Below are 27,327 nucleotides of genomic sequence, written 5' to 3' on the forward strand. Positions count from 1 at the left end.
CCTTAGGGGAGGGACCGGCAAGGGGGCGTGTCCTCAGGGGGAGGGACCGGAAGAGGCAGGCGGGCCCCGGAGGAGGGTCCGGAAGAGGAGGGGAAGGAGGAGGGAGCGACAGGGAGGTACTAGTTGCAGGAGAGGGGCGGGCGAGAGGGAGGGGTGGTTTTGGAGTTTGCAAACTCTTGTTGCAGTATATGTCAGCTAGACTCGCACCCCTTTGTCTCATTGTCTCAGTGCGATTTCGGAGCAACAAGAGGACGCTTTGTGGCCGTTGTCTGTCACTTGCGACTGTATAACCCCGTGGTTTCGGCCAAGTCACCATGCCCCTGGGGGCTTCTGTTTCCCAATACGTGACATGAATGGCTGGGCGTGTCCTCCACCCAGGCTCCTCAAGCTTGTCTCTTTGGAGTGCTGGGGAACTGGGCCCGGACAAGATGCCAGATGGTGGTAGTACTTGGAGGGCCTGCCCTTGAGGCCCCGCAGAAAGTGTGGTGACCTGTGAACCTGCTTGGGCCTGGGCCTTGCTTTCACACCCATTGTCACCGTCATGGACAACAGGGGTCCAGGACAACCTGTGTGTCCCAGGCTGGTGTCACTGTCACCCCTTGTCTCCCCTGCACCCTGTACCTTACCTTACAACCATTCCTGACCTGTTCTATGAATACATCAATGCCTTTTCCTTCCTCCTTGCCTTTGCTTAATTTGAAATGCTTTTTTCTCTGTCCACTTGGTAGAACACTTACTCATCACCTCTTCTTTGAGCAGCATTAATTGCCTCCTTCTCTCTGGTGCTTTGTTCATGACGCTTAGTAACACAGTGCATAGTGTCTGTCTCTTCCACGAGACCATGTGCTTCCTGTGAGTAGGGATTTGTAGCTTTTACACATCTCCATATGCCCAGCACCAACCTGGTACAGTGTCTGGCTCACAGAGGATGTTCCATAGATGCTTATTAAACCAAGTATCTTTTGATATCCCAGGGAGCAGTTTATAGTCTGAGAGGTTACATGACTTGTCCAGGGTCATGAAGCAGGTAAATTGGCAGAGCCCTATCTCACACCTCCACTCCAGCCAGTGGGAATCACAGAACCATAGTTCACCTAAATGTCTCTCCCATCCCTGCGCTTTGTACTTGCTACTCCCTACGACTGGAAGGCTTTTCCCTCTACTGTTCATCTGAGAAAATGCTACCAGGTACCAGATTAGGCATCATCTCTGGAGACACAAACCCGATCTTCCTCGAGCAGGGGTAGATTCCCTCCACTGAGCTTCCACAACCCCTGTGTGTCTATCAATCACCAGACTCAGTACCCTGGATTGTTGCAGTTTCTTTATTTCTCACTCACTATAAGCACCTGGGGGTCTCTGTCTCTCCATTGCTTACGTGGAAGGCAGCTATGCTTACCACTCTATCACCAGTGCGTCAATGCTTACTTTGGGGCTTGGAGCATCGTAGTAGGTGCTCAGTGATTATTTGTTCCGTGAACAAAGAGCAGGGACCCAAATCACATCTTTGACTCCAAATCCTATTTCCCCCCACATTGCATGGGCCCATTGTGCCCTTCCAAAATCATTGCCATGTTTTTCTCCAGCTCATCTTGGCCACATCATGCTGTTATTTGTCCTCTGTCCAACTGGCAGGTTCACTGCCTCACTCCCCAGGCAGGCAGGGCCACAGCCACAGCTGTGCGGGGACCTTCCCCTGGAATGGGGTGATGGACTCCTTGGAACAGGTTCACATCCCCTGGTCAGCCTTCCACTAAATAGAGTTCCTCATCCATCACAGGCAGGAGACCAGGGGAGGACGTGGGCAGGCATGGTCTCCTCCACCTTGTCTGACCTCTTGCTTTTGCCTCTGCCCCGGCCTAGGACTGGAGCCAACAGTGGTGATCCACAGGGGGACACCGGTCCCCCTGCCTCTCCTGAGGTCCGTGTCCTTTGGTGCAACTGTTCCTGCTAATGCCAGATGCCATGTGGCAGGGGCACTCCCACCCTGCCTATCTTCATTTCGGTTTTTCTGTGTCTCCAGCGCTTTCTCTTTCAGAGCCTCCGATTAACCCCATTTAGCATTTTCACAGCATGTTCTGGAAGGCCAATTTCCCTGATTAATTCACATTCCAAATTCCAAAGGAGGACCAGTCCTGTTTATCCATACTCCATAGTCAGTTCACCTCTGCTGACCTCAGGCTTCTCAGCTGAGAAATGGGAAGAATGATGCCTTCCTCATAGAGGGCTGTGAGGTTGCAGGAAGGACGGAGCACAGGACCTGCCATGTTGTTAGTGCCTGATGAGAGTGAAGGCATATCCTTCCCACCTGCAGGGCGAGAACCTGAGAGAAGGCTGCACTCACAGTAGGCTGCAGGGGGGCTCCTCAGCTCTACGGTGGCTCATCTGCCCAGCCAGAGCTGACCTGGCCTGGCTCCGGCTCAGTTACAAGGCAGGCTCAGGGCACAGGTGTGAGGGGAAGGGAAGGAAGCCAGGACTGGCAGCCTGAGCTAGGGTAAAGCTTCTGCTATCTCTTACTTACTTATTTATTGCAGTGTTTTTCAGCCTGCGTGACGTGAGCCACCAGTGGGTCTGAGAAATCAATTTAGTGAGTTGTGATCAGCTTTTAAAAAAAACAATCAGAATTGTCAGAGTACGTTGCATGTTATAAGTATTATTTTGTGAAATATTTGTTGGTGTTATGTATATATATAGCTGTGTGTCCTAGGTTGTGATAAAGAACGTATTTCTTACTGTGGATCATGGTCAAAGGGTTTGAAAGCTACTGATCTACTGAAGAGTTACCAAACATCTGACACTGTTCCAAACACCGATGTATTACCTCATTTAATCCTACAACGCTGTGAGGTTGTTACTGTTACGGCCCCCATCTTACAGATAGAGAAACTGAGACACATAGAGGATAAGTAGCTTGTCCAGGGTCACCCAGATAGTAGGAGGTGGAAGCTTAAAGTTGATGTACTTTAGATCCCCGAGCAAGGATCTGATTTGACCCTAGACTGCTGCCTCTTTCCCGCCAACCCCTAGGGCCAGCCAGCCAATCTAGGCCACCAGAGGGCAATGTGGGGCTCAGGCCCTTGCAGCTGGTGGCGGGGCAGGCAGCAGCGATTTTCAGCGGTGGCTGTAAGCAGAGGTGCCCACATGGTGGCAGTGTGGTCTCACAGCCTCCTCCAGGGCAAGCCAGGCCACTAGCTGGGCACAATCCTGGGATCCCAGCTCCCTCAAGTCTGCAGGGGACAGGGCTGTGGGACGGGTACATTTCAGTGACCATGTGTCTGAGGATTTCACGGCTGGAGGAAGGCACCTTCAAACAAACACAGAGGGGGGCTTCCCTGGTGGCTCAGTGGTTAAGAATCTGCCTGCCAATGCAGGGTACACGGGTTTGAGCCCTGGTCTGGGAAGATCCCACATGCCGCAGAGCAACTAAGCCTGTGTGCCGCAACCACTGAGCCTGCGCTCTAGAACCACTGAGCCTGCGCTCTAGAGCCCGTGAGCCTAGAGCCCGTGCTCTGCAACAAGAGAAGCCACCGCAGTGAGAAGCCCGCGCACCACAATGAGAGTAGCCCCCGCTCGCTGCAACTAGAGAAAGCCCGTGCGCAACAATGAAGACCCAATGCAGCCAAAAATAGATAAATTAATTTAAAAATTTATTTTAAAAATGTAATTGAGGCCTTCCCTGGTGGCGCAGTGGTTACGAATCTGCCTGCCAACGCAGGGGACACGGGTTTGAGCCCTGGTCCAGGAAGATCCCACATGCCGCGGAGCAACTAAGCCTGTGCACCACAACTACTGAGACTGCGCTCTAGAGCCCGCGAGCCCTAGAGCCTGTGCTCCACAATAAGAGAAGCCACCGCAATGAGAAGCCTGCGCACCGCAACAAAGAGTAGCCCCCGCTCACCGCAACTAGAGAAAGCCCGCGCGCAGCAATGAAGACCCAACACAGCCAAAAATAAAATAAAATAAAAAATAAAATAAAATAAATTTAAAAAAAAATGTAATTGAGAGTAAATATAAACATGAAAAATTAAAAAAAAAAACCAAAACAGAGAGAATTCCCTGGTGGTCCAGTGGTTAAGACTCTGTGCTTTCACTGCTGAGGGCCCGGGTTTGATCCCTGGTCAGGAAACTAAGATCGCACTAAGCCATGTGGGGCGGCCATTAAGAAACAAAAACAAAAACGAGAGAGAGAGATGGTGGGCCACGTGTAAGCTGACAGTTTCTCTTCAAGAGGTATTGCTCCTAGAGCAGGGGGCCTGTTAGGGACCGGGCCGCACAGCAGGAGGTGAGCGGCAGGCAAGGAGCGAAGCTTCACCTGCCGCTCCCCATCTCCCCCTTCTCCCCACCACCACCCACCATCCCGGTCTGTGGAAAAACTGTCTTCCACGAAACGGGTCCCTGGTGCCAAAAAGGTTGGGGAGCGCTGTCCCGGAGTATCTTTGTTTTCAGTTCCCATCTTGATAGCAATTGCTGCTTTTTGTGGTTTGTTTTGAAACACTGTTGCAGGACAATTGGAACCATGATTTACGTTTTGCAATTTCAAGAAGCTGGTTTCCTGTGTTTCATGTTCCCCAGCGTTTCCAGCAATTACACAATGTCCCCTCACCCCTTTCTGAACATAAAGACTTGGCACTGGAACAGAGATGTGACCCTCGACTCCTAGATTGGCAGCCGTTCCCTCCTGGGACGGTAGATCCGGAGTGTCATGGCTGTGATGTAGGGGGCATATGCTGTCACCTCCCTGGCCCCCGCCAGTGCCCTCAGTAGACACATGCGGGCCGGGGCACCAGGGCACTGGGGCTCATTCCGGGTCCCGCCCCCTGTTGGGGTGAGGCTCCTCACGTGTTCCCACCTGGTCGGGTCCTGGTGGCTCAGATTCTGCTGGGCAAAGCCTCGCAGCTGCGAGAGGCTGGCGGAGGTACCCACAGAAGGACCTTTCCTCTTGGCCACATGCCTTTGCCTCCCTCACCCTTTGGAGCTCTCCTGCTCCCCATCCTTGAACAGGGGCAGATATGGGGTGGAAAAATGAGCCCTGGCCCAGAACTAGAACCATGTACTTCTTCACCAGCTCTGCCCCTAACCCACTGAGTGCCCTTGAGCACATCTGTCCCCCCTTCTGGCCTTGTTCCTTAGCTGTGTGAGCCTCCAACAGTGCTTACTCTACAGAAGGATTAAGAACTTTCGTAATAATGAAATAATGGCCAGCACATCTGTGGTCCTTAACACAGGCCTCCCAAATGTTCTAGCACTTTTCACATTTCAACTCATTGTATCCTCACAGTAAGCAAAATACTGTCATTAGTCACATTTTACAGCAAAATACTGTTACACTTGCATTTTACGTTTTACGTGAGAGAAACTGATGTCCTGAAAGGATAAATAACTTACCCTAGATCATGAATCAAGCAGATGGCAGGGCCGAGACTCACCCAGGCAGACTGGCCCCAGGAGGTGTATGTATGCTTAACAACTTAGCTCTACTTTATCTTTCATATTATCTTTAAATAAAAATTAATGTGTAAATACTCTTTGAAAAGGTTACCCTTTAATGTAAATATTTGGTCTTTTTTTTTTTTTTTTTTGGCCACACCACGCGGCCTGCAGGATCTTAATTCTCCAACCAGGGATCAAACCTGGACCCCAGGCAGTCCAGGCAGAGAATGCCGAGTCCTAACCATTGGACCGCCAGAGAGTTCCCTGTAAATATTTGGTCTTATTATAGGCTTCACCTGGCGGTGCAAATCTCAGACTTGTGCTGGGAAGACATGTCTCAGGTGTGCTGGCATTAGATTGGTGGAGCCCAGATTGGTGAACACATGGGCTTTGGAGTCAGATGGACCTGGATCGGAATCTTGGCTCTGCCACTTACATGCAGTATGATGTAACCCATCTAAGGCTTGGTTTTCTCATATGTAAAATGGGGCTTGCAGTATGTACCTCAGATGTCATTTATAAATGTGCAAATCAAGTTTTAGAAAAGTGACTTACCAAGGGCACATAGCTGGTTAGAGGCAAGGGCAGGCCCATCTCAGATCATTTGACCACAGGTCCTAAGTTTTTCCCACTGACCTACAAGGATGTGGTGGGGCTAGGTCTGATGTTAAGTGTATTTGTCTTTAGTTTGTGAAAGTGTCACTGCCAAAAGTTACAGTGAAGTCCAGTGAATAAAAGTGACTTAGTTTCCTGAGACTTTGCTTCTTTATGTATTATTGGACTTATAATAATACTTACCAATATCCTAGGGTTATTGTGAAGAATTAAATGGGATAGTGCAAGTAAAGAGCTCATAGTAAGTGCTCTTAGATTTCAATCTTGAAATTTATTGAGGCTTGCTTTATGGCCCACCCTGTGGTCTGTCTTTGTGAATGTACCATGGGCACTTGAAAAGAATATCTATTCTATAGTTGCTGTGTGGCATGTTCTCTAAATGTCAATGAGGTCAAGGTGGTTGACAGATGTTGTTTAGATTCTCTGTGTCTTTATTGATTTTTCAGTCTAGCTATTCTATCAGTTGTTGAGAAAGGGTTGTTGAAATCAAGTATGATTGATTGTGAATTTATTTCTCCCTTTAAGTCTGTCTGCTTTTAACTCTCCTTTTAAGTCTGTCAATTTCTGCTTCATCTATTTTGAAGCTTTGTTATTAGGCTCCTACGCCTTTATGATTGTTATATCTTCCTAATGTATTGACCATTTTTTCATCTTGAAATGTCTCTCTTTAACTCTGGCAATACTCTTTGTCTTGAAGTTTACTTTATCTGCTATTTATAGAACCATTCCAACCTTCTTGTGATTGCTGTTTGTCTGATATCTCTTTTTCAATCTTTTTACTGTCAGCCTACCTGTGATTTTATATATAAGTGCATCTCTTATAGACAGCATATAGTTGGGTCTGGCTTTTTTACACATCTTGACAATCTCCGCCTTTTAATTGGAATGTTTAGTTTGCTTACAATTAACATAGTTATTGATATGTTTTGATTTAGGTCAACTATTAGTTTTCAAGTATTTGTTTTCTGTTTGTTCTATGTGTCTTTTGTTCTTCTGGTCTTCCTTTCCACATTTTGATTGCGTTAATTGAATATATATTTTTAGAATTCCATTTTAATTTATCCATTGGTTTTTTAGCTATACCTCTTTGCATTATATTTAGCAGCTACTCTAGGGATTATAGTGTACATCCTTAATTTTCAATAGTTAATATTGTACACATAAAATAATGTAAGAACCTTGCAACTAGATTGGTTCATTTACCATCCTTTCCTGTCTTTTATGCTGTGTTCTCATATGTGCTACGTCTATAGGCTAAGAACCCTATAATATAATGTTGATGTTTTTGCTTTAAACTGTCATATATATATTTTAAAGAAATTATGATGCAAATACAATCTTTAATATTTACCCATATATTTGCCCTTTCCAGTGCTCTTCAGTTCTTGAAGAGATCCAGGTTTTCATCTGATATCATTTCCTTTCAGCCTGAATAACTTATTTTAGCCTTTGTTATAGTTTATATATGCTGGAAATCAGTTCTCTGCATTTTAGTTTATCTAAAAATGTCTTTATTTGCTTTAATTCTTGAAGAATAATTAATTAGATATGGCATTATGAGTGATAGGGTTTTTTTTTTTTTCCATTTGTGTTAGCACTTTAAAGACATCCTTTCACTGTTTTCTGGTTTCCATTGTTTCCAATGAGATGTATGCAGTTATCTGTTTTGTTGTTACGTGTGTGCAAAATGTTGTTTTTCTATAAGTTACTTTCAAGATTTTTTTTTTCTCTATCTTTGGTTTTCAGGATTTTATATGATGTGCTAGGGTGTGATTCTCTTTGTATTTATCTTGCTGGGGGATCACTGAGATTCTGGACTCTAAATTTATGTCTTTGACCACATTTGGGAAAATTCAAAAATTTTTTTCCTGTTCCATTACTCTTTTCTTTTGACACTCCAATTACACATATATTAGAGCTTTTCATATTGTCTCATAGATCACTTAGGCTCTTTGATTTTCCAATTCTTTTATTCTGTGTTCTTCAGATTGAATACCTTCTACTGAACTCTCTTTAAATTCATTGATACCTTCCTGTGTCATCTCCAATATGCTGTTAAACCCACCTAGTGAACTTTTTTTCCCATTTAGTGAACTTTTAATTTCAGATATTGCACTTTTTCAGTTCTAGAATTTCCATTTGGTTCTTTTTAATAGTTTCTATTTCTCTATTGAGATTTTCTATTCATTTATTCATTATGTGCATATTCTCCTTTATGTCCTTTTGTATATTTATAATAGCTGCTTTAAAATTTTTCTCTGAGGGACTTCCCTGCTGCTGCAGTGGTTAAGAACATGCCTGCCAATACAGAGGACATGGGTTTGATCCCTGGTCTGGGAAGATCCCACATGCATGGAGCAACTAAGCCAGTGCACCACAACTACTGAGCCGGCGCTCTATAACCCACGAACCACAACTACTGAGCCCGTGTGCCACAACTACTGAAGCCCGCATGCCTAGAGCCCGTGCTCTGCAACAAGAGAAGCCACTGCAATGAGAAACCCACGCACGGCAAGGAAGAGTAGCCCCTGCTTGCCACAACTAGAGAAAGCCTGCATGCAGCAACAAAGACCCAATGCAGCCAAAAATAGATTTTAAAAAAAGAAGTACTTTTGCATCTTAATTAAAAAGAAATTGTTTTGTCTGATATAGCCAGCACGTGTGTTAACTCCATGTCAGTATTCATTAATTGCTTTTTCTCTTGAATGTGGGTTATATTTTCCTGTTTCTTTGTATATCTAATAATTTTGGATTTTATCCTGGACATTGTTATTGATACATTGCAGATACTCTGGATTCTGTATATTCCTCCCAAAGTGTTGATTTTTTGTTTGTTTTAGTGGACAGTTAACTTGGCTAAAATCAGACTCCAAGCTCTGTCTCCACTGTAGTGGGCAGTTGCTATATCTTAGCCAAGCCGCTTGTAGTCCGTCCCACATATGGGTAGTTCAGGGGTCAGCCAGAGATTTATGCACAGTTTATATGCAGAATGAGGGGCTCCTTTTCTGTGTCTCTCTTTCTGAAAAGTCTCCTACCCTAACTTTCCACCTCTGTAGTATCTCTCAAATCTTCCCACTCCTCTTTGAACCTGCAGATTGTGGGTTTCTGTTGGAAGTTTAGCTGCCCTGCATGGTGCTATCTGGGGTCTGTTCTCAGGTGAAAACTTTAAGAAATGGAAAACTCACCTAGTGCCATTTCCTCCTTCAGTATGTCAACTCTTCTCTAGTTTCTGCCTACTTTGGTTGCTCTCCAGTGACTTCGAGTAATTTTTAAAATATACATATCTTATCCAGAGTTGTTATCTGTGAGATAGGGTATTCTCCACCATTATCAGAAGTGGAAGCATGAGTGCTTAGAAATGCTTGCCATTATTATGAGTGTAGGTTTTCAACATTTACTGAATAGTCTGAGAGCCCACCACATGGAGGATGAACTCAGTTCTTCTATGAGATGGTAACTTCCCAGCTCAATGCCACAAGAAGCAGAAGTTGGGGACAGGTTTCATGTCCCTTATTTTTACTTTCTGTTCACTTACGTGTACATGATCTATGTCATCTATGCTTTCTGTTTCCTGAAACTCTCAACTCTTAGAGCACAAAGTTGTTTCTTTCTTGGAACTCAGTGAACTGTTTTTATGTTGGAAAAATAGTGAGTTTTCTTTGTTTATAGCTTTCTTCAGGCTTCCCAACTGGATCCAAGTTGAAGCCAGCCTCTCTGTTGGGCCCTTGGATGCTGATCCCAAGCCTAGGGTGGCAGGTAGTCAGAAACAGCTGCTTTGGGGGAGTTAAGGTCCTAAATAGTTGACATAAACAGCTTCTCTCAAGGAACGAGTTACCTGTCTATAAAGATGACTCAGATTATCCTCAAAGGAGTCAGTAATCAGCTTCTAAGGAGGTCATTTTGCTTCTATCCTGGAGTCCAGGGCTTGATCCAGTTGTTTTCATCTGCCATGAAGACTTATTGGTGGCCTATTATATATAATTCAGAGAGCCCACTGTTATGGGTGAAATGTTTGTGCCCTCCCCAAATCCATATGATGAAGCCCTAATCCTCAGTGTGATGGTAGTTGGAGGTGGGGCCTTTGAGGAGTAATTAGGTCTAGATGAGGTCATGATGGGATGGGAGGATGGACATGATGGGGTTAGTGTTCTTGTAAAAAGAAGAAGGGAGACCAGAGCTTGCTCTCTCTCTCTGCCATATGAGGATACAGCAAGAAGGTGGCCATCTGCAAGACAGAAAGAGAGCCCTCACTAGGAGAATCTGCTGACCACTTGATCTCAGACTTCCCAGCCTCCAGAACTGAGACCTAAATGCCTTTTGTTTAAGCCACTCAGTCTATGGTATTTTGTTATAGCAGCCTGAGCTGACTAAGATATCCACCAATAGCAAAATGATATATATTTTTTGAGACAGGATACTGTGCTATTAAAAATATCTAGCCATTGGAGTTGGTAAAAGTCTTAACTCTACCATGTTTTTGACTGGGAGATCTTTGAGTAGATTATTTACCTTTCTAAACCTTATTTCTTTAACTGTATGGAAAGAGTATATAATTTAAATCTCATACAATCATGAGCATTAAAAGGCGAAAGTCCGGGCTTCCCTGGTGGCGCAGTGGTTGAGAGTCTGCCTGCTAATGCAGGGGACATGGGTTCGAGCCCTGGTCTGGGACGATCCCGCGTGCCGCGGAGCGGCTAGGCCCGTGAGCCACAAATACTGAGCCTGAGCGCCTGGAGCCTGTGCTCCACAGCAAGAGGGTCCGCGATGGTGAGAGGCCCGCGCACCGCGATGAGGAGTGGCCCCCGCTTGCCGCAACTAGAGGAAGCCCTCGCACAGAAACGAAGACCCAACACAGCCAAAAAAATTAATTAATTAATTAATAATAATTAAAGGTGCTAATAATTAAAAAAAAAACAAAGGCGAAAGTCCTTGGCACATAGTAGGCACTCACTAAAGGAAATTTCAGAAAGGATGCTTTTGTCTATAAGTAACAGAATACCTAACCAAAAATGGCTTAAATATCAGGGGTTTATTATCTTACAGGATGAGAAATCTGAAGGTAGGTAGTTTCAGGGTGATTAATTCAGAGTTCAGTGATGGTAGGGCTCTGGGTCAACTTTTCCGCAACTTTCTTGTCTTTCTCCCACTCTCATGGTCACAGAATGGTTTCTATGGCTACAAGCATCATAACCTCCCATCAAGTCCTCCCAAAGCAAGTGGATTTCTCATTCCATATTATATGGGATATATTTAAAAACCAGACATGACAATCTTTTCCTGAAATCCCTCTTACTTCTCCATGGCCAGAACTGGGTGCTACAGCCACTTCTAAACCAATAACTGGCCAAAACATCCTTTTTGTCAAACCTGGGTTCATTCTCCAGAGCCTGGACCACCTTCCCTGAGCTCCTCCTGCCACACACATTCTGAACAAACTCAGGACGCTGCTAGCAAGGAAGGAGTAGAGGAATGACTACTGAGTAGGTAGCTGCAATTATAATTAGCTAGAAATGCTGGAAATTTATAGAAAACAGGAAATAAACTACACCTACTATGCAGCAAATGAGAGGTTCAGAGCACTCCGTGGTTCAGTTGATCGGGAGGTTGGAAGAGAGGAAAGCCAGTGGCAGAACTTTGTGGAAGGGTTGTATTATGGACACTATTGCTTTACAGAGTAATAAATTTTTTTTAAGTTTTTTTTTTTTTAACTTATTTATTTTATTTATTTTTGGCTTTGTTGGGTCTTTGTTGCTGTGCGCGGGCTTTCTCTAGTTGCCGTGAGCGGGGGCTACTCTTCCCTGCGGTGCACAGGGTTCTCATTGCGGTGGCTTCTCTTGTTGCAGAGCACGAGCTCTAGGTGCCCAGGCTTCAGGAGTTGTAGCACGTGGGCTCAGTAGTTGTGGCTTGCACAGGCTCTAGAGCGCAGGCTCAAGTTGTGGCACATGGGCTTAGTTGCTCCACAGCATGTGGGATCTTCCCAGACCAGGGCTCAAACCCATGTCCCCTGCATTGGCAGGTGGATTCTTAACCACTGCACCACCAGGGAAGCCCAAGTGATAGAATTTTTGTTGAGCCCAGGCTCAACAGCTAAAGAGTACATTTTCCAGCCTCCCTTGGAGTTTTCTCTGACCATGTAACTAAGTTGTGGGAATGGAAATCATCTGTTCAACTTCCAGGCTGTTCCTTTAAAGTAAGTGTAGGCAAAATTTTTCTTTAAAAGGCCAGATAGTGAAGGGACTTCCCTGGTAGTCCAGCGGTTAAGATTCTGTGTTCCCAGTGCAGGGGGCCTCGGTTCCATTCCTGGTCAGGGAACTAGATCCCGCATGCCGCAACTAAAATATCCCTCGTGCCGCAACTAAAAGATCCTGCGTGCGGCAACGAAGATCCCTCATGCTGCAACTAGGACCCAGGGCAGCCAAATAAATAAATAAATAAATATTTAAAAAAAATAATAGAGGTCCAGATAGTAAATACTTCAGGCTTTGCAGGCTCTGAGGCCTCCATTGCAACTACTCACCTCCACCGTTGCAGTAAGAAAGCAGAAATAGACAATACATGAATAAATGGGTATGGCTGTGTTCCAATAAAACTTTATTTACACAAACAGGCAGAAGGTCAGATTTGGTCCCTGGGTGGTAGTTTGCCTGCCTCTGCTTTAAAAGGATGGAGAATACCATCCCTTTCCCTCTAGCTGGAATGTAGATGTGTTGGCTGGAACTGGAGTAACTATTTTGGATCACAGAGTTGAAAATGGCAGAGCAATAAGGTAGAAGTTTGAGTCCCTGACCCTGTGGAGCCAGCATACCCACCCCAGACTGCTCATGCCCAGACTGGTCCACGGGAGAGGACTAAACATATCTCGTATAAGTCACTAGTATTTTGGGCATCGTCACAGCAGCCATATTAATAGCTTAACTATCTTATTTCATAGAACCTACAAGACCATCAAATATAAGTTGCACTGTTATTTTACGTGTCACTAAGAAATAAAAACACCGCTGTGCTAATTATTGAGCTCTTGTTTCTTGGCCCCAGGTCCACTCTTCTATACTCCGCTTTACGATAACAGGGCTAGAAATCTGTGAACTGCACTTGGCCTTTGCCTGCTGGCTAGGTTCTGCCAATAAGGGTCATTCGAGGGAGACCAGTAGGCAGGAGGAAGGAGAAGGGCCTTGCTCCTTCCTATTTGCTTCCTATTTGTTCTTACGACTGTCCAGAAGCAAGGGCTCCTCAACAGGGCAGCAGCTATTGATTCCACCCTCCAGAACCAGATTCATCATACCCCTCAAGAGGTGCCAGCACCAGCAAAGCAATGCCTCCTCTTCAAAGTCTGGGTCCCAGCCACTCTCAACATTCCGCACAATCCTAGAGGTGCTGCTGGTTTTTGCATTTATTATCTCTGAGTTATCTCAGCATCCCCTGTGCCTTTTTAGTCCTCCAATACCTGTACAACAAATTCTTTACGTTAAATTTCCTCGTTTGAAATATGTTGTGTGGCTTGTTTTTCTGATGGAACTTAGGATAACAAAAATTGTCAATGATTACACTATGACACAATCTTTTTATCACTTACAATTTTTATTTTATGCTTATTGAAAGAGCTCTTTTTTATTTATTTAGTAAAATTTAATAGCTATGCCTTGTGCATATATAAACAAGAAAATACAAGTGAATTCATCTATGTGTTCATCTTCCAGGTTGGTGAATGCGTGGAAATGCTGGGAGATTGGGGTGCCCAGAGAGAGCACGGAAGCTCCACACCCTCCCCACATACCTTGTCCTTTGTGTCTCTCCATCGGGCTGTTCATCTGTATCCTTTATCACATCCTTTAAAAACCGGTAAATGTAAGTAACAGTTTTCCTGAGAACTGTGAGCCACTCTAGCAAATTAATCAAACCTGAGGAGAAGTCCTGGGGACCTCTGATTGACAGCCAATTGGTCAGAAGCACAGGTGATAGCCTGGCCTTGCGCTTGGCCTCAAAAGTGGGGCGGGAGCAGTGTTGTGGGACTGAGCCCTTAACCCGTGGGATCTGACGCCATCTCCAGGCATATTGTGTCAGAATTGGGTTAAATTGTAGGACACCACCTGGGGTCGTAGAGGATTGCTTGGTGGGGTGAAGGGTTCGGTGTGAGTAGTAAAGAAGACACACAGGAGGAAAAGAAATTGGCTTTTTTTTTTTTTCTTAATACAGACACCTTTGTCACTCTTCTCTCTTAGGAAATTCCAAGGGTTTTGGGTACTCTGTGCTAGAAACAGGGATGAAGACCAATATATATATTTTTTATTATAAATCACAACCTCACAGGTGGGAATAGAGGGGAGTAGACCAGGATACGGCCCTTATATGATCCCTCAACACTTCTCCTTTTTATGTCCTGAGGACTTATTGCTTGTCTAATGTCTATGTTCTCTACTGAACTGGAAGTTCCAGGAGGAAAGAGATTCTGATTCTCTTATTCTCCGTTTTAGCCTCCAGATGCCCAGCACAGACGCTTTACTGTTACTGTTCTGTACACAGAAACTGGTGTGACATCACTTCCACCATGTTCTTTTGCTCAAAGCAGTCCCAGAGGCCACTCTAATTCAAGGGGAGGTGACACAGACCTCACTTTTTTCTTTTTTTTTTGGCCGCATCGCATGGCTTGTGGGGTCTTACTTCCCCGACCAGGGATTGAACCGGGTGCAGCAGTGAAAGAGCCAAGTTCTAACCAATGGACCGCCAGGGAAGTCCCCCAGACCTCATATCTTGATAGGAGTTGTTGTAGAATTTTTGGTCATCTTTATTCTACCACAGTGTCTCACAGCGGAGGCTGCTGGGCACCTCTTCTCCTGATAGACTGACTTATTTAAAACTTAAACATGAAAAAAAAAAAAAAAAAAAAACTTAAACATGGCTGGTGTTAAGGGGATCATCTCATACATTTTTGTAGTTGCTTTATTTCTAAACTACAATGGTGGATTATAACACACTGAATATTTTGATACTGCATTGCCATTTTTTTTTTTTTCTGTTGGTGGGACTCTTTGCATCTAATTAATTTACATGATTTGGAATGCCTTGAGAGACTGGTCTGAGATGGAATATCTCAAAGAGAATGAAAAAGCAGGTGACAGACTTTTGAAAGATTTTGTAGTTGGCCACTAAGCTTGGGGCTTTCTCCAGAAGAGCAGGCAAATCCGTTTTATTCATGCAGAATTGAGAGAGGAGCGAGACAGTCTGTTGATCCTTTCTTCCCCGCTTAAATACATCTGTTGCATGCTATTTTTTATTTCAGGGTTGATGGATCGGTTTTATGATGTACTTGGATTAAATACTTGGGCGAAAGCATCTCATATATTTGCCCATCAACTTCACTTTGTAGCAGATTTACATTCCATCTGGGATGCCAGATTGACTTCAATGCTTTTTTAAAGCCTACAGCCTAACAAAAACCTTTCCCCAGTCAGCATTTTTACCATATTTAAAAAAATAAGTGTTTGCAGTGAAATGATGCAGGCTCTGGTTTCTTTTCTAGGGAAGAATCTAACTTGGCTTTTGGGGATGATGTTGTAATTGGTCAGAGAACTGAGGATCCTAGAAGCCTCATCAGGGCTGATACTCCAGACTCCAGAGCTTTCCTCTTCTCATCTTGAGTCATCCCACCCTACCTGTATCACAAGATGTCTGGTTTGGTGGAGTGGATTAATACTCTTTTTGAGGGTACCTTTTGTCGAATAAGCATCTCAACACTTCTCTGCCTTCCTGTGGGAACCACACACTTTCTTAGGTTTGGCAATTGCTCGGTCTCTTAATTTCTTGTAACCCAGCGTTCACATGAAGGAAATTCATAGGGATGGTGATGAGGAGATGGTTGCTTTAATGATTTAATATTTAGAGGATGGCTCAAAGGAGGTGGATTTTCAAAGCACCACACCAGTGACTTGCTGTGTCATCGTTTTCAGCCTCAGGTTCCTCATCTGTAAAATGGGGAGAGTAATATCTAGTACCTCTTAGGGTTGTGGTGATAATTAATGTAGGCAAGATATTTCATGCATGTATTAGTTATCTATTGCTGTGTAACAAATAACCCCCCAAATTCAGCAGCTCAAAACAACAAATTTATCTCGAAGTTTCTGTGGATCATGAATCAGGGAGCTGCTTAGCTGGGTGGCTCTGGCTCAGGGTCTCTCATGAGGCTGTGTGTGAGGTGGTGACCAGAGCTGCAGTTATTCAAAGGCTGGACTGGAGTACGATCTGCTTCCAGGCTCACTCCTGTGGTTGGTGGCAGGGCTTAGCTCCTTGCCATGTGGGCCTCTCCATACTGGATATCCTTTCAAATTCAACATGACAGGTGGCCTCCCCCAGAGTGAGGGACTCCAGAGAGAGAGAGGGAAAGCACAGCCTCTTGGTAGATGAATGCCACAGTCTTTTTTATACCCTAATCTTGAAAATGACATCCCGTCACTTCTGCCATATTTTATTTGCTAGAAGTGAATCACTAAGTCCAACCCACACCTAACAGGAGGGGATTAAGCTCCACCTCTTTGGGGGAGAAGTATCCAAGAATTTGTGGACATATCTTTAAAACCACCACAGCACAGTTCTGGGCACGTAGTAGATACTCAGTCAATGATTAGATGTTATGATGAGCTTAGCAGACAAATTCACATCTTGGTGAGTTGACTTCCAGGCAGACGTTAGGGACACCCCACTTTTATCAAGCAAAAGGAATTTGGGGCTCATATTAACCCTGAGATGACATTAATTTTTTTGTCACTTGGGAGGAAAAACTCTTCCAGAGATCTCTGTTGTACTGGTCTGTCAGTCCAAAGAGTCTAGGAGAGGAACACACACCACTTAAAAAATTCACTTCTCTGGACCAAGCACATTTTCTCCCCTGGCACTCAATGCAGTGTCTTCCCAACTGGGGCCAACGGACAATACCACGGGGACCACCTGGACCCAGGGGGCAGAGCGTACCCTCTGGGAAGGGCTCCCAGGCCCTCTTGCCCCCAGCGACTTTACATTCCAAAAACAGATGATTTTTAAAAATAAAGGAATTTATTTCACCATAGAGTATAAACCCAAATTTAGGCAAAAGAGGAAAAAGGGGAAAAAAAAAAGACCTCTACAAACCTAATACCACCACATTTTATGATATTCTCTTTTCGGTTTCCCTTGTATATAGTTTTCCATTTTTATATAGTTATAAGCAGTTGCAACTACAATTTTATATCCTGACTGTTTTCACTTAACTTTGTCACACATGTACTTGTATTATACAGTCTTTTACCACTTTTTAGAGTTCTTGAGGGCTGTATAATATTCATTGGCTGAATGTACCATAGTTTACTTAACTAGTCTCCATTTTTCTCATTTATTTCAATCAGTTCTTAATATAATAGATATTTGCTTATTTATTATTTCTATGTGTGTTGTATTCTGCCATAATTATTTTACCTTTTGCCTTTTAATTTTTACCATTTTCTTTAAAATAGACACATTAGTCATTAATTTGGTACAGGCTAGATGGTGTACCTAGAAATATTAAAACTTTTCTCCTGGGGAATTACTCTGTTGCTTCTAAACTTGCAAAGCCCTTTCTTTTTTTTTATAATACCCCCTCTTCACCTCCAGTTTCTATATGGCTTTAAAAAATTCACCTGGAATTAATGTTGAAGTATAGTAATTTTTTACATCATTCTTTTTTTTTAACATTAATTTATTTATGTATTTATTTTTGGCTGCGTTGGATCTTCATTGCTGAGTGTGGGCTTTCTCTAGTTGTGGCGAGCAGGGGCTACTCTTTGCTGCAGTGCACGGGCTTCTCATTGCGGTCGCTTCTCTTGTTGCAGAGCATGAGCTCTAGGCACGCGGGCTTCAGTAGTTGTGGCACGCAGGCTCAGTAGTTGTGGCTCCCAGGCTTAGTTGCTCCGCGGCATGTGGGATCTTCCCGGACCAGGGCTCAAACCCGCGTCTCCTGCCTTGGCAGGCAATTCTTAACCACTGCGCCACCAGGGAAGTCCTGTGATTCCCTTTTAAAATCAACTCCATCTTGCTTAGAATAGGCTCTACTTCTGGCCTATTGTTTCACTGATTTGTCTGTTTTGCATGAGTAGCTTTATAATATTGAGAAAAAGAAGGAATGAATGAAGTCAGGCCTTGGCTAGAAGAGGAACTTGTTCTGGCTGCAAACAACTAGATCTGTTAGAGGGCTGTCCTGACTTGACAAGAAAAGGAACTGAGGCAATGAAGTAGGAAATGTGAGTTCATACAACACAGTGGGGAGACAGCAGACACCAAAGATGGCATGCGTAAGGCCATGGGCACGCCGGGGGCCAGGATTTACGAAAGAGGCCGGGGGTGGGGCAGTTGCTAGAAGGGAAGATCTAGACAGGACAGGACTCCAGCAAATGCAGCAATGATCTTCACAGGAAAAAGTAGTTCTTTGAAGCCAACTATTCATTTGCAGAAAGAATATCAGGGAATGTGTATCTCTCATCAGCTGAGCAAGAGCTGAATAATGTCTTATTAAACACGATAAGGCTGGTGATATGTTGATGGAAGTAACAATTTGGCACATGACGGGAAAAAGCAGCAGATGTCATGTAGTTAGGCGTCAGTAAACTATCTGTTACAGCGCCTCGAAAGTTTATTGGAACCAGGGGGTCAGCCAGCCTTCGGTAACTGGGTAGGTGAGATGTGTGTAACAGGGTTTGATATTATGGGTATGGTCCTAATTAAGAGATTTATTTATGTATTTTTAAAAATTTATTTATTTTATTTTTGGCTGTGTTGGGTCTTTGTTGCTGCACGTGGGCTTTCTCTGAGCCGACGTGCCACAACTACTGAAGCCCATGCACCTAGAGCCCGTGCTCCGCAACAAGAGAAGCCACCGCAATGAGCAGCCCGTGCACCACAACAAAGAGTAGCCCACACTCGCCGCAACTAGAGAAAAGCCCGCGCAGCAGTGAAGACCCAACACTGTCAAAAAAAAAAGAACCAGTGAGAAAGCAATCACCTGTGATCCTGGGCTTTGAAAAACCACCATGATTATTTCATGTACAACTGCTTTCCCATGGCTTACTCATCAGTGGGACTAAAATGTCTGATGGGAGAGTAAGAAGGGACAGATTGCTGGTGAGGAAGAACAATAGAAGAGCCAGAACAACTCAGGGAACCAGAAACTAAATTCATCACTGTTATCTTACAAATGCATTTATAAATGATTCCTTATACATGCTGAGCCGGGCTCTGTACGAACAGTGGGGTGAATCATCTCCGAAAGAATCCCCCACTGAAAGACAGCACGGTGACAATTTTACAAAACTTGATGGGGCAGGGCAGAGGCGAGGCGCTGTTTAGGATGCCAGAGGGAAGGGGAGTAGGATGAAAGAGAAGAGAACACAGAGGTGGAAGGCAAGTGAGGGAGGGCAGTCCTGGGGAGAGAGCAGCTTGGGAGAGACCTGATTAGATAAGACAGCCCTGCAGGGAGCTGTCCTATCTCTGCCTGACAACAGCCCGAGGGCCTAGGACAACCCGGCTGCCTCACTGGGATTCTGAAAGCAGAGATGGGGGCGGGGAGAGGCAGTGCGGTGAAGCCGGACAGGCTTAAGGGCTACCCAGACGGGGACTCCTGGCTGGGACCCTTGTTGCAGCAAAAATAGAAATGAGAGTTTTCTTTTCTGATAAACAAAGAAAACAAGGGAACAATGAAGAGGCTAGGGAAGCAACTTAAACAGGCCTGAAAGAGTTAAGCAATCTTGGTTATTTTTTAGCTGTTACACTAACAAACACTTGTAGCTAGACTTGTCCTTCACAAAGCTAATTACTCCACATGAATTACACTCCGCACCTGGCATTCTTCTCCCTCTACTCTCCCTTGTAACATTCTTCATTTCAGAAAGGTCACCGGCAGATAACCTCAGGGACACCAGACCCGGTTGCTGAGCCGCCTGACGCCAGCTTTGGCCATAAATTTGCAGAAAAAAAGAAAGAAATGCAAAACCTTAATTACTTTGAGCCTTATCACCTATCACAGACCACGAGTCCCAGCTCTATAACCTTGCCCTATTCCCCAGAGAAGGGGGGCACAGTTCTTGAGGCACTAGCCTGCTATGTTTTCCCCTTTGCCTGGCAAAGAATTAAAGCTATCTTTCTTTTTCCTCCATAAACTCTATCTCTGTATTTCTGTTCGGCATTGGTGCAGAGAGCCAAGGCGGTTTTTTCTGGCAACAAAATTTGGGGGCTCATCCAGGATATGCTCGCGGGCAGGCAGCCCCGCAGGGCCCCTTGGCTTGATTGGATGCTCGGGGATCTCTCTCCATGCCAGCCTGCGAGCCTCCTTCAGGAGAGCGGACGGTTGGGGGATTTCTCTGAGGACAGATCGCCAGGGACTCCCTGCTGCAGAGCCGTGCCCCACCTCACCCTACCAGCCGTCATGGCTGCAGAACTCCAAAACTGTGGCGGAGAACAGGGGGGACTTTGCCCTAGCAGCTGCCGAGGCTTATTTTTTTTTTTTTTTTTTTTTGCCTTAAGGACACCTTCTCTTCCCTTCCCCGCACCAGCCCGGACTTCTACTCCGAGAAGACTTTGATCCTCTTGGAGGATCAGAAAGAGGGCATTTGTTAAGTTGAGACACACCCGCCAGCATTTTGGTAAGTCCCCCAGGGCGCACAGCTGAGGCCTTTTTTGACTTTGTCCATTTGGGGAACTTTGGTTCCAATTTGGGGAATTCTTGCTGTGAAGGGAAATTCTGTTTGTAAGGCACCGTTTTGGACAAACGTCACTTGGAAGTCACGTTTGGGGCATTTTGCCGTTTGGCTTTTGATTTCTGGGCATCTCTTTGCCATCCTTTTGGGATATCTCTTTGCTCTTTGTTTTACTTTGTGACTTCCCGCTGGCTCGGTTTTGGTTTGGTTTGTTTACTTTGGTTTGAGCGCACAGACATCTGTGACTAACTTTTTGAGCTAAAATGGGAAGCGCTTCCTCTAAGGTTCCACACCCACCTGGGAACGCTTGGAGAAAAATTTAAATGACTGGTCGACCTATAGCTATGATCCAATGGGGGGGAAAAAAAATGGGTCTCTTATAATTAGATCTTTATTGCCACGGGATGGGGAAAATGGACCGAGGTTCCCTTATGTTCAGGACTTTATTTTTCCCTTTATTATAATCCTGCTCTAGGTGGCTCCACAATCAAAAGCCTGAGGAATCAAAAAAAATCTCACCTAACATTCTAAATGATCCCCTTCCAACTTCAAGCAACTCTCAGGAGGGAACGAAGCTTCTGCAACTCCTGCAAGTTCCCTCACTCCTCCAGAGTCTTCTGATCAAACTAAGACCCCACCTCCCCAGAGAAACAAGCCCTGCTAGGACATTTTATCAGCCAGTCTGCCCCTGTTATTAGGGTCAATTTGAGCACTATTTGGTCTATATTTTAGCTATGAAACTATGCCTACAGAAAGAGAAAGATGATTTTTGACAGTTTGGCCACAATATTCTTTAGACTCCGGAGGAAATTGGTTAAAGTAAAACTTTTTTTGAAATTGCAAAACCAGTTCTTTTGGCATGTGCAATGAGAAAAAGCTAGCTTGTTGAAATACTTTTTTTTTCAGAATCCTGACCCTGAGAGAACACAAATATGCCTAGGAGAAAGCTTGAAGTTAATTCTTAACGTGTCCTTGAGATACAAACACAACACAGCCCACTTTGCCTGAGACTTCAGCTTTGGGTTAATTAGTAGAACTTCAAGCGAGGGGAAAAAAAGGGGCAGAGACATTTTAAGCCCCAAGTGGAAAACTATGAGATCTGTGTTTGTCTGGATACATGTGTATATCTCAGTATGTGTCTTTGTCTTTGGATAATACTGCTGAGGTTAATTTGTAAATGAGCTCTATTTCATTGGTTAAAAGAAAAGTAAGTGCTTACAAATCAAACAATTCTAAATACAAGAGAAATTAAGCTAACCGAATTCTAGGTTCTCGTGAACTGGGAAATACTCAGTATTAAATTAATACCTGGTATTAATGTTTCTTGATGAAATTAATATAGACATGTCTTTAGAGTCATCAAGTATAATACTTTTATTGTGCCTAGGTTTAATATAAACTAAATAAGATCCTATTATATCTGTTGCAAATTTGTCAGCAATGAAAGTAACTTGATGTGAAGAAATTTTTAAGAAAAAATACAAATGAGATAAGAGCTCTGGGTAAACTTTTTAGGAATAAGTATGTTTTAGGAATGTCAATTTAAGAATAATCCTTCCAGATGCCCGACAACTTGAAAATTTAGAGTTGTGCTAAATTAAGTTAAATGATGGAAGTTTATTGAATAACTAGGCCATTTCCAAATAAAATACTGAAACATCCCAAGGGGAGATATTAAACTAATTAGGTTCATTGGGTATGTTAAATTACATGGGAAGTATTGTCAAATGAGTAATAAATCTTCTTAGGTTATATTGTATGGTAAATGTTACTAATATAGATACTCTAGAAATTATATGGGATTCCTAAAGTTCTGATATGTCCTGGTAAAATGTTATCAGTCATAAATCCAGTTATTATCTTAAGGTGTTGTATGTCACAGCAGTAGCCAAGTTACCTTGTCAAATTACATTACATTGTAATCAGATTTTAAATGTGTCTTCTTAAGTCTTTTATCATTATAGACAGTTATGGTTTTATTCTGATGCCTTTGCAAAAATGCTTCCTCTTCAAGAAGATTTATAGAAAGGACTTTTAGATAAATACAAGCTTCTGACTTGTACTGAACTGGGTAAGAAGTAGAAAAATTCTAGAAAAAACATGATGGCTTCATAAAAAGTTAACAAAAGGACTAAATGAACTGGTGAATATGGTTATAATTTTATGGTTTCTATCTGAAAAATTACTGGTTTGAATCTATGTTTTCCAGGTGTGAGGAAAACCTCCCCATCAAGCAAATTATGGCTTACAGTAATTTGGTAAATTATACTTTTGTAAGCGGAATTGAAACATTTATCTTTTCTCTCTGCCTGCTCCCTCCAGAGATTGGAAACTCTTAGGTTCCCAACAGCTTTATCAGATAAATTAGGAAGGCTACATCACTAACAGGTACAGAAATCTCAAGTTATTTTGGGGACCTTGAAAAGGAAGGAATTCACCTAGATCTGGTAAGCGAAATCTGTGACAAGCCCTTGGTGTGACTTTCCTAGTCCTGAGAGGTCTTTTAAAAGTTCAGTCTGAGACTCCTTATAAAAATTTCAGTGAGCAAAAAGTCTGTATGATCAATTACAATTATATAAACCATCAGGCCATGTTTATTGAGACTAGACTGAAATTTGGTTCTCTCTCTCTGTTAAGAGAACAAAATTTTCTTGGAATGCTGCTTTTAATAACAGACTATGTAAATTTCTTTGCCTTTAAGTGATTTGTATTTGCTTTTAAAATCGTTTGTTACTTTGGTAAAGTAAATAAGTATTATTTCACAATGATCTATGAAGATTTTGGCACACATAGATTAAGTTCATCCTGCATCTACAAAAATTAACCCCTCATTGTCAGACTTTTGCTATCCTGATGTCTTTGTAACATGGCAATGGTCTACTCCTAAGTCAGAGAATTTAAAATGAGTTAAAAATAGCTGTAAATCAAACAATCAGGGCTATGGAAAATCCAAGACAGCTGCTTGGCTTTTTCCAGCTCCATGACAAACCTCATTTTTATGTGATGGGTTAAAGCCTTCCCTGGCTGCAGAGTTAATGCCCTCACAATGGAAACAAAAGAATTATGCTTCACTGAATATTAAATTCTAGTTTTGTTAATTAAGGTCTGTGTTTACCAAGACTCACTTTCTGATAGTTCCTTGCTGTTATGTTATACTGCTAAAAAGTTTAACAGAATTATTAAAGGACACTCTAAGTTTGTTTCTACAGCTTATCTCAGTAATCTATCTTTGGATGAAGATCAGATGCCCCACGACCTATAATCAGGGGATTATGCATATTGGAAAAGACATAATTTAAAGGACTATCTCCAACCTGGATGGAAAGACCCTTATCAGGTAGTTTTAACTAGCTCATTCACAGTGTAACTAAAGGGAATTAACGCTTGGATTAATTTTCACTCACAAAGTGCCCCTGTACTGGACTGGCCTTTGGAGAGGATGCCTGATCTCAAAATCACCTTAAAACGATGCTCAAATGAGGAAACTATACTCACACCAGGATGAAAAGAAGATGACAATCAGAAGTAGACAGCTTGCCCAAGATCCCCGACCTGACTCGTATGATCATTTATAATGTTTTCTTGACTTCTTGGACCTTTGCATATGAATCAGATGTTTTTCTATCATAGGTATGATGCTATGCTAATTTTGAAATCAATCCAATTGTTGGGTTTGTGGCCAATTACCTGTGTCTAGTATTTCTGGTTTACCTGAGTGAATTTCTCCACTCCAAGGCTCTAATTGGTTGACTCTTAGGAAATTTATTTAAAGAAAAATTATAGTCATGTTCAGGCCACTATTGATATTACTAGATAAGATCCCCTCACCTGGCCAATTTATAATACCTGTTCTGACCTTGGCCATAAAGATAAATTTTCCTCTATTACTCAAGTACAATCAGAGCAACAAGCAAAATTTCAGCCAAGAAATAAAACCTCCCACAATTATGGGATGGATTTATGTAGTTAACACCAGGCTATGGTAATTTAAGTTTAAAGGCTCCTCTATGCTGGGAACAATTAAATCATACTAAGGATAGTCAGTCTAGTAACACTAGAAAGCTGGACTGGGTGCCTTGTGGACAATGCCAATATATAATTTCCCTAAAATATAAGGATTGGTACAGAACAGACTAAGTCAGGCGACCTGGGATATACTGGGTCACACCTAATGAAGTTCTTGACTTAAATTCTTACTTATTACCTTACTAATCTGCTAGCTATATTTTTTATATTGCCTGTTTTACAAAATTGTTGTCTCTTACATTACCAAATGTGTGACTGAGCCTCTGATAAAACGATGATATACAGTTCCATATGAGATCAGTGATTGAAATAGTGTAACTCTAGATATGGGAAGAAGCGACAAGAGGGAATATTTTCCTGGGCCATAAGAGACTAGGAAGACAGGTGGTCCAGAGACTTTTGGATGCTAGTAAAGGCCTAGTCCCGTAATAGCACATCGATAGTGCTAATAGTGGCCTATCAGAAAAATCTTCGCTAGACCTGGGAATGAGCGTTCCTAGCACCATGGGATGAAATGGTCATGAAATGCTGTCCCCAAACCATGGTCAAATTTATGACCATGAAGGGGCCCTGCTGACTAGAAATTAGCACTTGCCATCTACCTCTACAAAGATTAAATCATGGCCACTGCAGCTAGTGGCCTTCAATACCCCCTGAAAGCAGTTCAGGGTGGAGATCAGGAATGAGGCCGTCTGTGCTCTGGGAAAAACTGGCAGAACAGGCCTTCAGATAGATATTTTCAGAAAAAGATTTTCATGAGCTCAAATTCTTGTATCTTCTCATACCTAGAAAAACACTAAAGTTGTTAACGGTGACAACTGCTTTGGTTTATATGTTAATACCACATCAAAGGTTAAAACCTACTTGGATAAACCTAGACAACTGGCTACCTGGCTACAATTCTCCTCGAAGTGTCAGGTCTAGATTAGGATTCAGGGTTATTCTCCTGAAAGAAATAAGATCTATTTTGTCTATTAATGTTCAGGTTGTCACTCCTCCAATTACTTCTGAGTCTGTTACACTGACATCAGTCACACTGGGCTAATAAAAAGGACATCAAAGGGGCTTCCCTGGTGGTGCAGTGGTTGAGAATCTGCCTGCCAATGCAGGGGACACGGGTTCGAGCCCTGGTCTGGGAGGATCCCACATGCCGCGGAGCAACTAGGCCCATGAGCCACAATTACTGAGCCTGCGCGTCTGGAGCCTGTGCTCCGCAACAAGAGAGGCCGCAATAATGAGAGGCCCGTGCATCGCGATGAAGAGTGGCCACTGCTTGCCGCAACTAGAGAAAGCCCTCGCACAGAAACGAAGACCCAACACAGCCATAAATAAATAAATAAATAAATAAATAAATAAATAAATAAAATTAAAAAAAAAAAGACATCAAAAATATATATGACTACACCAAATGGCTTCATTCCTCTGGACAGGATAACCGAAGAACTGACTCTATCTGGACCACAATCAAAATTGTCATCAAACGTAACTTGGCTCTTACTCCTGCTTTGGCCCCTGGTTAAAATAATTCTTTTACTGATCTTTGGCCTCTGCCTGTTTTTTTTAAACCTACTTGTTAAGTTTTATCTCTTCCAGATTACAACAGGTTCACATGAAGATAATGGTGATGCAGAGATTCCAGCCACTTCTCAGGACAGATCCTGCCAAAATAAGAGCAGAAGTCACCCTGGAGCCCCTAAATAAAACAGGGCGAGAGCTCCATGACCCCAAATAGGTGGGGTCTACGAGTCCCTTGCCAGCCTTAAGAAACTACAGGAGACATACTGTAGTCCCTCATCCTCCCAATAAAGATTTCTTGGGGTTCACGTCTCAGGGGGGATTTGAAGTAGGAGATAGATGGACCCCTGGGCCAGACAGCTGGTGTTTGTCAGGTGGAGCAAAAGTGAAGTTTTATCCTCAGCCAGACAAGAATGATGCCTTTTTCCCTTCCTCCATTGATATGGTGGGAATGAACTAGCTAGTGGAGAATTTGTTGCAACATAAATAGAAATGAGGTTTTTCCTCTCCTTGATAACAAGGAAAAATAAAGTGAACAGTGAACAAGCTAGAGAAGAGACATAAACTGGTCTGAAAGAGTTAATCAATCCTAGTTTTAATTTACCAATCTGTAGTGTCTGTAACTAGATTTGTCTTTCACAAAGCTAATCTATCACCCCTTAACCCTGTGTGAATTACATCCTGCACCTGGTGTTTACCTCCTTGCACTCCCTTGTAGCAAATCACCCCTCGTAGCATTTTGCATTTCAGAACGTAGGTGGCAGGCCGGTAACCCAGAGACAGACAGGCCCAATTACTGGGCTACCTGACACCAGTGGTGACCGTTTGAAATAATGCAGGAAGAAGAGGAATGCAAGACCTTCATTATACTTTTGAGTCTTATCACCTACCCTAGACTATGAGCCCTAGGCTATATAATCTCTCTCAAATCCCCAGGGAGGGGGGAGGGGCACAGTTCTTGAGGCGCTAGTCTGCCGTGTTTTCCCCTTTGCCTGGCAAAGAATTAAAGCTAACTTTCTTTTCCTCCAAAAACTCTGTCTCTGTATTT

The 27,327-nt window shown here is 43.3% G+C and overlaps 1 long non-coding RNA gene across 2 annotated transcripts; it reads left to right on the forward strand.

The window, feature by feature from the left end:
• Positions 1-55: 55 nt before the first annotated feature.
• On the forward strand, positions 56-26,302 carry LOC309609184. 2 transcript variants are annotated; one of them, XR_014233305.1, is made up of 6 exons: positions 56-116; positions 1,864-1,921; positions 8,309-10,630; positions 10,965-13,890; positions 20,566-20,684; positions 21,214-26,302. It is a non-coding gene; the product is annotated as an uncharacterized lncRNA (long non-coding RNA). The 2 variants fall into 2 exon arrangements; XR_014233306.1 differs by lacking the exons at positions 56-116; positions 1,864-1,921; positions 8,309-10,630; positions 10,965-13,890 and having other exon boundaries at positions 19,023-20,684.
• The last annotated feature ends 1,025 nt before the right edge of the window (positions 26,303-27,327 follow it).

The sequence above is a fragment of the Balaenoptera borealis genome, assembly GCF_965194805.1.
Source record: "Balaenoptera borealis genome assembly, chromosome: 13".
Classification (NCBI taxonomy): Eukaryota; Metazoa; Chordata; class Mammalia; order Artiodactyla; family Balaenopteridae; genus Balaenoptera; species Balaenoptera borealis.